The following is a 13,332-nucleotide window of genomic DNA, read 5'->3' on the forward strand; positions in this document are numbered from 1 at the left end:
CCAGCTGTGACTTTGGAATGTATAGAATCCATCCGTGCTGTTGTAGCACTTCCCGAGATAGTGCTACTCCGACCAACAACTGCTCCTTGGACCTCGCCTTTATAAGGAGATCGTCCAAGTACGGGATAATTAAAACTCCCTTTTTTCAAAGGAGTATCATCATTTCTGCCATTACCTTGGTAAAGACCCTCGGTGCCGTGGACAGTCCAAACGGCAGTGTTTGGAATTGGTAATGGCAATCCTGTACCACAAATCTGAGGTACTCCTGGTGAGGATGGTAAATGGGGACATGTAGGTAAGCATCCTTGATGTCCAGGGATACCATGTAATCCCCCTCCTCCAGGCTTGCAATAACCGCCCTGAGCGATTCCATCTTGAACTTGAATTTTTTTATGTATGTGTTCAAGGATTTCAAATTTAAAATGGGTCTCACCGAACCGTCCGGTTTCGGTACCACAAACAGTGAGGAATAGTAACCCCGTCCTTGTTGAAGTAGGGGCACCTTGACTATCACCTGCTGGGAATACAGCTTGTGAATTGCCTCTAGCACAGCCTCCCTGCCTGAGGGAGTTGTCGGCAAGGCAGATTTGAGGAAACGGCGGGGGGGAGATGCCTCGAATTCCAGCTTGTACCCCTGAGATACTACTTGAAGGATCCAGGGATCCACCTGTGAGCGAGCCCACTGATCGCTGAAATTTTTGAGGCGGCCCCCCACCGTACCTGGCTATGCCTATGGAGCCCCCGCGTCATGCGGTGGACTCAGAGGAAGCGGGGGAAGAATTTTGATTCTGGGAACTGGCTGACTGGTGCAGCTTTTTCCCTCTTCCCTCGTCTCTGTGCAGAAAGGAAGCGCCTTTGACCCGCTTGCTTTTCTGAAGCCGAAAGGACTGTACCTGATAATACAGTGCTTTCTTAGGCTGTGAGGAAACCTGAGGTAAAACATTTTCTTCCCAGCTGTTGCTGTGGATACGAGGTCCCAGAGACCATCCCCAAACAATTCCTCACCCTTATAAGGCTCTATGTGCCTTTTAAAGTCAGCATCACCTGTCCAGTGTCGGGTCTCTAATACCCTCCTGACAGAATGGACATTACATTAATTCTGGATGCCAGCCGGCAAAATATCCCTCTGTGCATCCCTCATATATAAGACGACGTCTTATGTTCGCAAAATAGTATCCCTGTTTGACAGGGTTACAGACCACGCTGCAGCAGCACTATCTGCAGGTCTCAGTCTAGTACCTGAGTGTGTAAATACACAGAAGTGGCCGTATCCTAAGACGGCAGTGCCACCTTTTTTGACAAACGTGTGAGCGCCTTATCCACCCTAGGGGATATCTCCCAGCGTAACTTATCCTCTGGCGGGAAAGGGTACGCCATCAGTAACTTTTTAGAAATTACCAGTTTCTTATCGGGGGAACCCACGCTTTTTCACACTTCATTCACTCATTTGATGGGGGAACAAAACACTGCCTGCTTTTTCTCCCCAAACATAAAACCCTTTTTTAGTGGTACTTGGGTTAATGTCAGAAATGTGTAACACATTTTTTATTGCCGGGATCATGTAACGGATGTTCCTAGTGGATTGTGTATATGTCTCAACCTCGTCGACACTGGAGTCAGACTCCGTGTCGACATCTGTGTCTGCCATCTGAGGGAGCGGGCGTTTTTGAGCCCCTGATGGCCTTTGAGACGCCTGGGCAGGCGCGGGCTGAGAAGCCGGCTGTCCCACAGCTGTTACGTCATCCAGCCTTTTATGTAAGGAGTTGACACTGTCGGTTTATACCTTCCACCTATCCATCCACTCTGGTGTCGGCCCCACAGGGGGCGACATCACATTTATCGGCATCTGCTCTGCCATCACATAAGCCTCCTCATCAAACGTGTCGACACAGCCGTACCGACACACCGCACACACACACAGGGAATGCTCTTACTGAGGACAGGACCCCACACAGCCCTTTGGGGAGACAGAGAGAGAGTATGCCAGCACACACCAGAGCGCTATATAATTTTGGGATTAACACTATATTGAGTGAATTTTTCCCAATAGCTGCTTGTATATACAATATTGCGCCTAAATTTTGTGCCCCCCCTCTCTTTTTAACCCTTTGAGCCTGAAAACTACAGGGGAGAGCCTGGGGAGCTGTCTTCCAGCTGCACTGTGAAGAGAAAATGGCGCCAGTGTGCTGAGGGAGAAGCCCCGCCCCTTTTTAAACTGACTTTCTCCCGCTTTTTCTGGAATACTGGCAGGGGTAATTTTACATCTATATAGCCTCTAGGACTATATATGATGTAGATTTGCCAGCCAAGGTGTCATATATTGCCCTCAGGGCGCCCCCCCCAGCGCCCTGCAACCTCAGTGACCGGAGTGTGAAGTGTGCATGAGGAGCAATGGCGCACAGCTGCAGTGCTGTGCGCTACCTTGGTGAAGACCGAAGTCTTCTGCCGCTGATTTTCCGGACCTCTTCTTGCTTCTGGCTCTGTAAGGGGGACGGCGGCGCGGCTCCGGGAACGAACACCAAGGCCAGTTCCATGCGGTCGATCCCTCTGGAGCTAATGGTGTCCAGTAGCCTAAGAAGCCCAAGCTAGCTGCAAGCAGGTAGGTTCGCTTCTTCTCCCCTTAGTCCCTCGATGCAGTGAACCTGTTGCCAGCAGGTCTCACTGTAAAATAAAAAACCTAAAATAAACTTTCTTTCTAGGAGCTCAGGAGAGCCCCTAGTGTGCATCCAGCTCGGCCGGGCACAGAAATCTAACTGAGGTCTGGAGGAGGGTCATAGTGGGAGGAGCCAGTGCACACCAGATAGTACCTAATCTTTCTTTTAGAGTGCCCAGTCTCCTGCGGAGCCCGTCTATTCCCCATGGTCCTTACGGAGTTCCCAGCATCCACTAGGACGTCAGAGAAATATATATATATAGACTATACTATACATCAGATATATATATAGCTGGCTATACATGAATGAATATAGTATGTATATAACTGATGTATGTATATATAGAGATAGATGTATAGATATATATAGTGCATGTGTGTATATATATATATATATATATATATATATATAATTTTATTTATTTTGCGACAAACACATAGTCACCCAATGATGAATAAAGTTAATAGCACCACCGCCTGTATTCTGCACTCCTCTTATATAATATGCGTGTGCAAGTGTGTGTGTATATATCATTGTACATGTACAGCAAGCAGTTGACGGCACTCACGGACCTAAAACAGGCCAGGAGACAGGTTATTTCAACATTTTGATTTTAGCCACAAATCGTCATCAGGAATGTTTTTGTGGATGTGTGACTAAATGGATTTGTGACTAAAATTGAAACGTTGAAATAACCTGTTTCCTCACCTATTTTATGTCCGTGAGTGTCGCCAACTGCTTGCTGCATAATCGATTGATGTGGAGGGCACCTGGCGAATACTATTATAAAGAAGCTGTGAGTGCCAAATCCTGCTTTGTATCCATCATGCTATATATATATATATATATATGTATACAGAAACCCCCCCCCTGAAAATCCTGCGTTTGCCCCTGCACTCACCGATCTGCAGTGCGACTGAAAAGTGCCGCATGAACACCAGCAAATCTACTAAGTTTTGTGTTAAATAACTTAGCGCATGCGCTCTGCGTACCATGCGCATGCGCATTTTCCACCTAATCGCTGCGTTGCGAAAAACGGCAACGAGCGAACAACTCGGAATGACCCCCATTGACACAAGCTTTTTCCACTCCAGATGTTTCCATTATTCAGCATTACTGTTAGACTCTATTTTCAGCTTCCCTGGAGATTCCTACTCTACATTATAATTTGTTGGCTAAAGTGCAACTACTGAAACCCTTTCCTCACAATGCGAAGTTCTTACTTAGGATATTACTGAGGAGGAAGTTTCTGAGGTTCTCATGCATCTCAATAATAATAATACATCCCTGTGCTCTGACTGCTTTTCAGGGGAATACTAGAAATTGTTGCAACCACAGTTAGTACTATTTCTCACAATCTTATTTCAAGGTATCTTGACTAATCACTTGCATACTTCCGAGTATTAATCAGTCTTATACTGTTTTTAAGAAAACTTCCGGACATCCAGACTTAATAACCTCTTCTAAACCAATAACACTTTTAAACCAAAATTTTAAGATATTGACAAAAATGATGGCTAACTATCTTCCGACTACGTATTTTACCTCGCATCTTAACACATCACCAACTTGGTTTTTACTAGTGATGAGCGAGGTTCGGTTTTACTCGGTTTTACTCGGTTTTACTCGGTTCTCAAAACGGCATCTTATTGGCTATCCAAAACACGTGACATCCGTGAGCCAATAAGATGCCGTTTTGAGAACCGAGTAAAACCGAGTAAAACCGAGTAAAACCGAATCCGCTCATCACTAGTTTTTACGCCTGGTAGATTCTTGGTGAAGGGGGTCAGGATGGCTTTTACTGCAATTGTGTCTCATTCGGCTTCTCGGAACTCTTCTCCAGCCATGCTTTTGAGTTTATATGCAAAGAAAGCATTTGACACAGTGGGCCTAATTCACACCTGATCGCTAGGGTGCATTTTTGCATCCCTGCGATCAGGTAGTCGCCGCCTACAGGGGGAGGGGGTAGTTTCTGTGCAGGGGTGCGATCTCATGTGCAGAGAGCTCCACAAACAAAAGTTTGTGCAGTCTCTGCACAGCCCAGGACTTACTCTTCCAGTGCGATCATCCGGCCCGGAGCTGACGTCAGGAACCCTCCCTTCCAATGGCTGGACACACCTGCGTTTTTCAGGACACGCCCTGGAAACGGTCAGGTGACACCCACAAATGGCCTCTTCCAGTTAATCTTCTTGTGATCACCGGTGCGATCGCTTTCTTCGTCATTCCATCACTGTCCGGCGATCCCCATTGCGAAGCATACGCATGCGCAGTTCCGACTTGATCGTGCGCTACTTTTTTTGCAGTGCTGCGATCAGGTCTGTATGACCCCCAGTGCTCTGGGGCCATTTACTTAAGATCTTTGAACTGCGTGAGTTGGTCGGTCCTTTTCACAATTTTTATGATTTTTATATAGTTCTCCAATTACCACTCTGATTATTAATGGCGCTTGTAGCTCCCTGATCACTATGACAAGATGCACTCGACAGGGGTGCCTCCTTTCACCCTTGCTATTTAATATTGCTTTGGACCCGTTGTGGATTTTACAATCTTGGGTAGCATTTAAGGGGATCATTGTGGCTTTTCAGGAACTTAAAATTCAAGAGTTTGCTGGTGATTTATTATTGTATATTTCAGATCTTGAACACACCTTAACAAAGATTTTGGACAAACTGACAGATTATGCCAAAGTTTCTGGATTTAAAGTTCATCCAGACAAATTTTACATCCCATTACAGATTTTGCCCATTTTGTTAACAGTGGCAGATAAAAAGCTTTTATATAGGACTTTTCGGGATTTCATATGAAATTACAAATACCCTTGCTTCAGCAGACTCGGACATATGGAGGGGTCAACCTGCCTAACCTTAAGTTGTATAATCACGCTGGAATTTTGCAATAGATTGGTTATTGGTTGCATAGGGCAGATTTTTATACTGATTCTGTCTCTTTTTTTTATACAAAGTTTATTAGAAGGTCACAAAACATAAATACAAAGACATATTAAGTAGGCATGTGACTCAGTCTGAAGTCATCCATGTACAGATTACAGCATAGTGACTAATTTTACAGTTAAGAGAAGGGAAAGGGGGGAAGCAGAAACAGAGAGAAAAAAAGGAACAGTGTGGCAGACCATGAGAAGAGAAGGAAGAATAATGTTATGCTAGCCATACATCAGACCAACTTTTCTCCAACATTCCAAACTTCCAACCATCCAACTTGTCTGTTCAACTAAAACAGTGCTCCACACATCTAACCAACTTTTCATCAGTGCTCCAAACATCTAACCAACTTTTCATCAGACCAACCAACCTGCCAACTTCTGTCCAACTTGTGATGTCACCGAAGTAGGCGGACAGTGCCTGCCAGACAGGGTCAAACACACAAGCAGCCATGGCAGAGGTACTGTCAAGAGATCACCTATGTATAATGAGGAATTTGATAATACAATGGCAACACTGTATTTGCATTCAGGTTACTAGTACATGTTACTAGTAAGCTTGTATTCACATTGTAAAACAAATGTTAAATCCACATGGGTACTTCCAAAATATTTACAGTGTATTTAGTGATGTTATCAATAGTTCATATATTTTTCGCCTAATAATATAAGAGGTTACTTTTAGAACTACACCAACAATAACAAACAAATAAGTGACATATATTACAAAGTGTACAGCTACATATTTAGAGACCATGATTATAGACACCAGTAGAATTTGACCTAGCAAAGTTTAATCACCTATTACCCAAGATTGTGCTGAGCTAGGATAGAGTAAGGGCAAATGAAAAGACTGTGGGACAGATGCAACCACACAAGGCTCTTTTGTTGGCCCTACCTTCCAGACAATTACCAAAGGCTCTCTTGATGAATAGTATTTAGCCTATGACAACACAACAAAGGGGCATAACTCTTCAACTAAAATAGTTGAAATAAAGTAAAATGCAGAAAACAAAGTGCATATAATTAATAGAAATAATGCAATAAGGAGAAAGCTCCAAACTTCACACACATATCCAACACATGGGGACATTTACTAAGCAGTGATATGAGCGGAAAAGTGAGCCAGTGGAGAAGTTGCCCATGGCAACCAATCAGCACTGAAGTAACATCTATAATTTGCATACTATAAAATGATACAGAGCTGCTGATTGGTTGATGGGGAAATTTCTCCACTGGCTCACTTCTCCGCTCTTATCACTGCTTAGTAAATGTCCCCCACACCCACAGGTTGATATAGGCATACATAAAGTTAGGCATACAACGTGCCATGCTGTGTTTAAAACAGGAGGTAATGAGAGACACTAAATGTAATGCAGTTAAACCTAAACATTTCTGCTCAAGAAGTGGAATACAAATCACTGGCTTTATATACAACACCTGCAAGAGAATGACAGTGTAATGCAGCATGAACGGTTTTATCCTCTGTGAGCAGCATGATAACCTACAGAATGGTGTAGAGCAGAAGGCATCCTGTTCCCCATAATTTACACACAAGCCAAACTCTCAAGCATAAACTACCAGAAGTACATAAATATTGCAAATATGGATAAAGAACAATGTGAGTAGATTAGCATGAACCATAACTACAGTAAGTTACATTCTGAAACATTGGGCTGCAGAAGAGGATGAAATTGATGTTTTGTGAATTCACACACCTCAGGTTATAGAGACAGGAAGTAGCAGAAATAAGCCAGTGCCCAGACAGAATACACACTTTGGCTAAAACACCACACTGCGGCCGGTGGTGGATGGAGGCTGCAGGCGGTGAGGTTTGATATTCCCAACTAGTTGTACAGACCGTTTCTGGCGGTTTTTTAGAGTGTGGGAGCAAACGGCTGATAATTGTTTCCTCCCACACACTGCCAGAATATCTTTCCAACCAGCCAACTAGTTGGCTGGTTGGAAAGATATCGTCCTGATGTATGGCTTGCATTAGACAGACAAAATAGAAGGGAAGACAGAAGAGAAATCCTGATGTGTGGAAACCAATCTAAAGGATGAGGAGTCTCATTCTAACTGAAATGGAGAGGGAATGTTTTGTGAAGGAAGCTAGCAGCCCCAGACCTTATCAAAGTATACTGATTCTCCTTTAGACAAATCATTCTTGGTCTAAAAGACACTACAGCATGATGTCCCTGCATACAAGTTAAAGTGGCTGAGCCTAATGACACAGTGAGATTCTGACAACTGAGGTCAGAGACAGAGTCTTTCATCAATGGGGGTCTAGGGCAATGAATGTGATTTGTTTTTTTCCTGTGGAGGCAATGAATGTGTGTTATACTTTTTTCCTGTGGAGGCCAATGTGTGTTCATTTTTTTTCCTGTTGGGGCCAGTGTGTGTGTCTGTGTGTTTGTTTCGTTTTTTTCCAGTGAGGGACAATGTGTGTTTTTTTTCCTGTGTACAATTCAATCCAAGGAATCCCGAGAATCAATTTTTTTTTCTATCTTGGGATTACAAAAATGTTGTGGAATTGGCTTCCCTACTGCTGACAGAGACGCTGATACATATAATTTGTCATAATTAATTTCCACTTCTCCGTTATTTTAGCTCTGTCAAAACCCATATTGGCTTTGATGCAAATACATAAAAAAAGCAGTTTTGGACTGAAAAGCTTCAGGCAACAAAACAACACACTCTAAATTTACATAACAGTGTACAGACTTGTGCCACACACATGCACTCATACACACACACACACACACACACACACACACACACACACACAATTATCTTTCTTATATTCACAAGCACATTTAGTTCATCAGTTTTTTTATATCACCATGTTGGCCAATGGCATTATTACTGCTATAGAGTAATATAACAATGATATAATTATAGTAATATAACAATTCTAAATTCTAAGAGTAACTGAAAATATGTGGGTCTTTTTTAATCACTCAGCTGACCATGAAGGCTGGTACATTTCAGTTTTATTGACAGAAGATATTTTATATGTCAACCAACTGCATCAAGATCCTGACTAAAATAATGGATGGACCACATAAGCCCATGGGTCACTGAACTGCCCAACTGACCTTCCACATGTCTGTCATAACTTCCATCACATTTATACTTAACTATTTACATAGGATTACTATGTGGTGTCATTTAAACACCACTAGTACCAGGAACAGTTTAGTAATACTATTTACACTAGACATTGTACCTGTTAACCTATAATACTATAAATAAATGCTTTTTATGTTCTAACCTATCCTATGGTGTTCTGCTCTACTTACTGTACCCTAACAACTATTTACCGCACATTATATCACTGTGGGCAAAACCAGAGAAAAAGTCACTCAGTACTCAAGAATGAAAAAGTAGTGTTTGAAAATCAAATGTAAAATTTAGAGGATGGAGCTAATGGTGGCAGCTCCCTTCTCCATGGTATACCATTCCATGATATAAAAAAAAAAAAAAAAAAAAAAGGGAAACAAAATACAGGCAAACCAGTGCTCAAAATATATCTCTTATCAAGATTTTGCAAATCATGCAAACCAAGCTATAAAATCACATTTAATAAAACATTCAGCAAGAATAATTTAACAACGTGATAAAATATGATGCAAATAGCCTCATAAATTACATCAATGCAACAAACAGGTAGTAAGTAGCCAGATTATATATAATCATTAAATTATTATCACAAATTGCAAGTGAAAATATAAGATGAACAGGGCAAGTGTACACAGATGGGAGATGTTTATAAATATCTTTAAGATTGCAATGATAGAAATAGGGATTACCGTCTCTATATTGCTGGGTTCAAAGGGTTGCAGTGAAGCAAATGTCAGGAAATACAGTCCTCTGCAGCTTCCTGAAGTCCTGTTATACAAAGAGATGGTTAATTCTCACCGCAAATTCGATGTTTGATTGAGTGCCGACCAGGGGCGTTTTAAGAGAGGAGGAGGCCCGTGTTCAGCCTCCTCCGTCGGGCCCCCTCCTCTCTGCCCAGAGCGCCGTAGAATCTGAGCACTAGAGGGCTCAGACTCTACTGTGCATGCGCAGATCTCCGGGAAAATGGCGCCATTTTCACTGTGTTCTAGCGGCGCTGCGGATGCCGGCGCTGGACATCGGAGGGGTAAGTATTTTACAAATGGGTGCAGTGTGTGCGGTGGGGGCCCCCTCCGGACTCAGGGGCCCGAGTGCACCGCACATACTGCACCCATTATAGAGACGCCAGTGGTGCCCACACTGGAGATGATGGAAAGATGGGAATGAATTGTTCTGCAACTTCATGCAGTCCCAATTGTGCTGTAGCACCACCGGATAAATTCCTGCATTGTTTATGTGTGGACAGCGATGGTATTTGTGGAGGGTTATCTTTCTCATACTAAGCACCGTGTTCATTTGTAATCAAGGTTGTAATTTCCATCTCTGTAATTTACTAAACACAAAACATGGGAGTGTTTGCTCAAATAAAACTGAAAAACATGGTAGAACAGACATGTACGAATAAATAGACCATCAGCCAAACTCTGAAGGACTTTCCATAGGCACCACTATAACACAGAAATTTACCTACATTTCGTTTCTGCAAACACAACCGTGAATCGTCTCAAAATGCACTTTTCAAATAAACATCCCCTTAAGCAGCGTGTTTAGAGAAGTCTGCATGGATCAGTAAGATCCATGCAGTGCTTCTTTGTGTAAAAGGTGAAGAAAGTGTTTTAAAAAAGTAACTACATGGGGTACCTGGCTAAGCACTCCTGAGCTGTCACTCAAGCAGAGCCCATAGGCTTCTAGGGGGAAAATCCCCATTCAAGTCTATGGTGGGAACCATCAGTCTGTGGTAGACCACAAGGTTAATTGATGTCAACCACAATCTCTCATCTCTGCTCAAGCCTCTAACTATAAGCAAGTTTTTAATACATTTAAATCACTTCTTATCCCTCCCTGACCAATCCCACCAGCTATTATCAGTGCACAAAATGTTGCTCCTTATTTCAAGGAAAAGATTGATAAGATACAAGATGAAATTGTATACTCTTCAACAGCCAGTGACCTGCTCAGTTCCCTTCCTGAACACTCTAATACCTTCTCTTCATTTGATCCTACAAATGAAAATAAAGTATCTACACTCTTCTCATCTGCCTACTCTACTACCTCTCATCTTGATCTTGTACCCTCATAAATAAGTAAAGCTCTCTGTTCTATGCTTATCCCAGCCTTGACTAAAATCTGTAATCTACTGGTATCTTTCCATCTCTGTTCAAATGTGTAGTGATTACTCCCATTCTGAAAAAAAACAAAATTCTGAGCCTAACACTCTCAAATGTAAATCCTATTTCTCAGCTTCCATGCACCTCCAAGCTACTTGAGAGACTTGCCTACACTTGACACACACACTTTCTTAACTCACACAATTTATTAGACACACTTCAGTCAGGCTTTCATGCCCAGCATTCCACAGAGACAGCACTCACTAAGGTAGTGAATGATCTGCTCACTGCTAAATCTAAAGGCCATTCCTCACTTCTTATTCTCCTTGATCTCTCTACTGCTTTTGACACTGTTGACTACTCTCTTCTCATACAAATGCCACAATCCCTAAGTCTACAGGGCACAACACTTTCTTGGTTCTCAACCTACCTATTTTATCACTCAGTGTTCATTTCTCTGAATCCACCTCCTCTTCGCTACCTCAGTTGGAGTTCCACAAGGTTCAGTCTTAGGTCCTCTGCTTTTCTCAATCTATACTACATGTATTAGCAAACTAGTCAGCTCTTTTTGATTTCAGTATCATTCAGTATGCGGGTGATACTCAAATCTACCTATCTTCCCCAGATTTGTCACCATCTGTATTGGGTTGTGTCACTGAATGCCTTTCTGAATGCAGTATTATGCCCCACACAGTAATGCTCCTTGCCCCATATTAAACCACCACAGTAATGCCCGACACCATATTATGCCCCACACAGTAATGCCCCATCCCCATATTAAACAGTCACAGTTTTGCCCCTGTCACCATAGTATGTCCCCACTGTGATGTCCCACCACCATATTAAGCTAACACGTGCCCCTGTAACATATTATGCCCCTACTGTAATACCACAGCTCCTGCTCATTGTCAAGGGGTTCTAATCATTGTCAAGGGGACCCCACGGCTCCCGCCATCGCCGATGCTCGCTGCATGACCACTGTTCGCGCCCACCAACAGTTCTTGTGTAAGATTTGGTCGTATTTTGGATATTTTTCCTTACAGTGCCGTTTCTGACTGAATGCTGTAACGTGCAGTTGTCGTGGCCGCGGTGCCCCATGCGATCGCACAGCTCGCCCAGCCAAAGAAACGACACTGTAAGAAACATATCCAAAATACAACCATATATTCCACAACACACTGCAATAACTCTAATCCATGCACTCATTATTTCTTGCATTGATTATTGCAATAGTTTCCTTACTGGTCTTCCCAAAAATAGGCTCTCACTATTACAATCCATTTTGAATGCAGCTACAAGGCTGATTTCCTCGCTAGACGTTCTTCATCTGCAGATGTCAGTCCTCCTATGGTTAAACAATATAGTAAAAAGAACATCATATGAATATACAGATTATCAAATCTAATTAACTCCTATTTTCAGTAGCCGGCTTTCTGTATACACATAAAATCATATGGAAATATGGATCAGCTCTCATACATAGACAATGTCCACCGTATGTGAAATAGGGGATATATCTGTTATTTGGTATACTAAAAGTATCCTCAGATTGACCGCTCACTGTTTGTAGAGAGACCAAGTAATCAGATGTAGTATCACCGCTTGTTATTACAAAGTCTCAAACGACTCCTTGTATCATTAGACTAACCACTCGTTGTTACAAAGTCTCAAGCGATTCCTTTGTGTAGATAATGTTAACACTTCCCGATTGCCTAATCAGGCTGACTATATGGTAAAAACTCTCACCCTCCATTTTAGTTCATAGACAGATCCAGCTGGAGAAGTACTGCGCTGCCGGTCAGGTACGGCTGGGAGGCTCCGGGCGTCTCCGGCCCCCCACGTGTATGATGCCGCTGCAGTCCCAAATCAAGCTGCTAATGGAGTATCGCTGGCGTCCGGCGTTGTGCAGTAGCTATTAGGTGATAACCACAGTAAATAGTGCTGTCATCAGATGTCCCTCTTTCCCCTGATGACGCGTTTTGCTCGTCCCTGGAGCTTCCTCATAGAGTAAATCCTATGGTTATCAATATAAAATACTTGTACTTACATGCAAGGCTATAAACCAAACTGCACCAACATACACATCTTCACTCATCTCAAAATATCTCCCTACCCATCCTCACGCTCTGCACAAGTTCTGTGTCTCTCATCCATGCGCATTACTCGCTCCCTATCAAAATTACAGGACTTTTTCCGGGCTGCATCCACTCTGTGGAATGCCCTCCCACACACAGTAAGACTCATCTCTAGCCTCCAAACCTGCATGTGTTCCCTAAAAACTCTTCAGACTAGCGTATCTATTATGGGCCCACCCACATAACCTTCAATGCCTCACATATTTTGTCTTTCTTCACTTTCACATCCTCCTGACCCTTGGCCAACATTTTTGAGTGACAGTATCATACAGCCCATTAAGAACTTCTTCAATCTGACAGGGCCATTATGCAATAGGCACGGTAACACCTATCCTTGTGTATCAATGCCTATTTCCCTACAGATTACAAGCATATGA

The sequence above is a fragment of the Pseudophryne corroboree genome, chromosome 4, assembly GCF_028390025.1.
Source record: "Pseudophryne corroboree isolate aPseCor3 chromosome 4, aPseCor3.hap2, whole genome shotgun sequence".
Taxonomy (NCBI): domain Eukaryota; kingdom Metazoa; phylum Chordata; class Amphibia; order Anura; family Myobatrachidae; genus Pseudophryne; species Pseudophryne corroboree.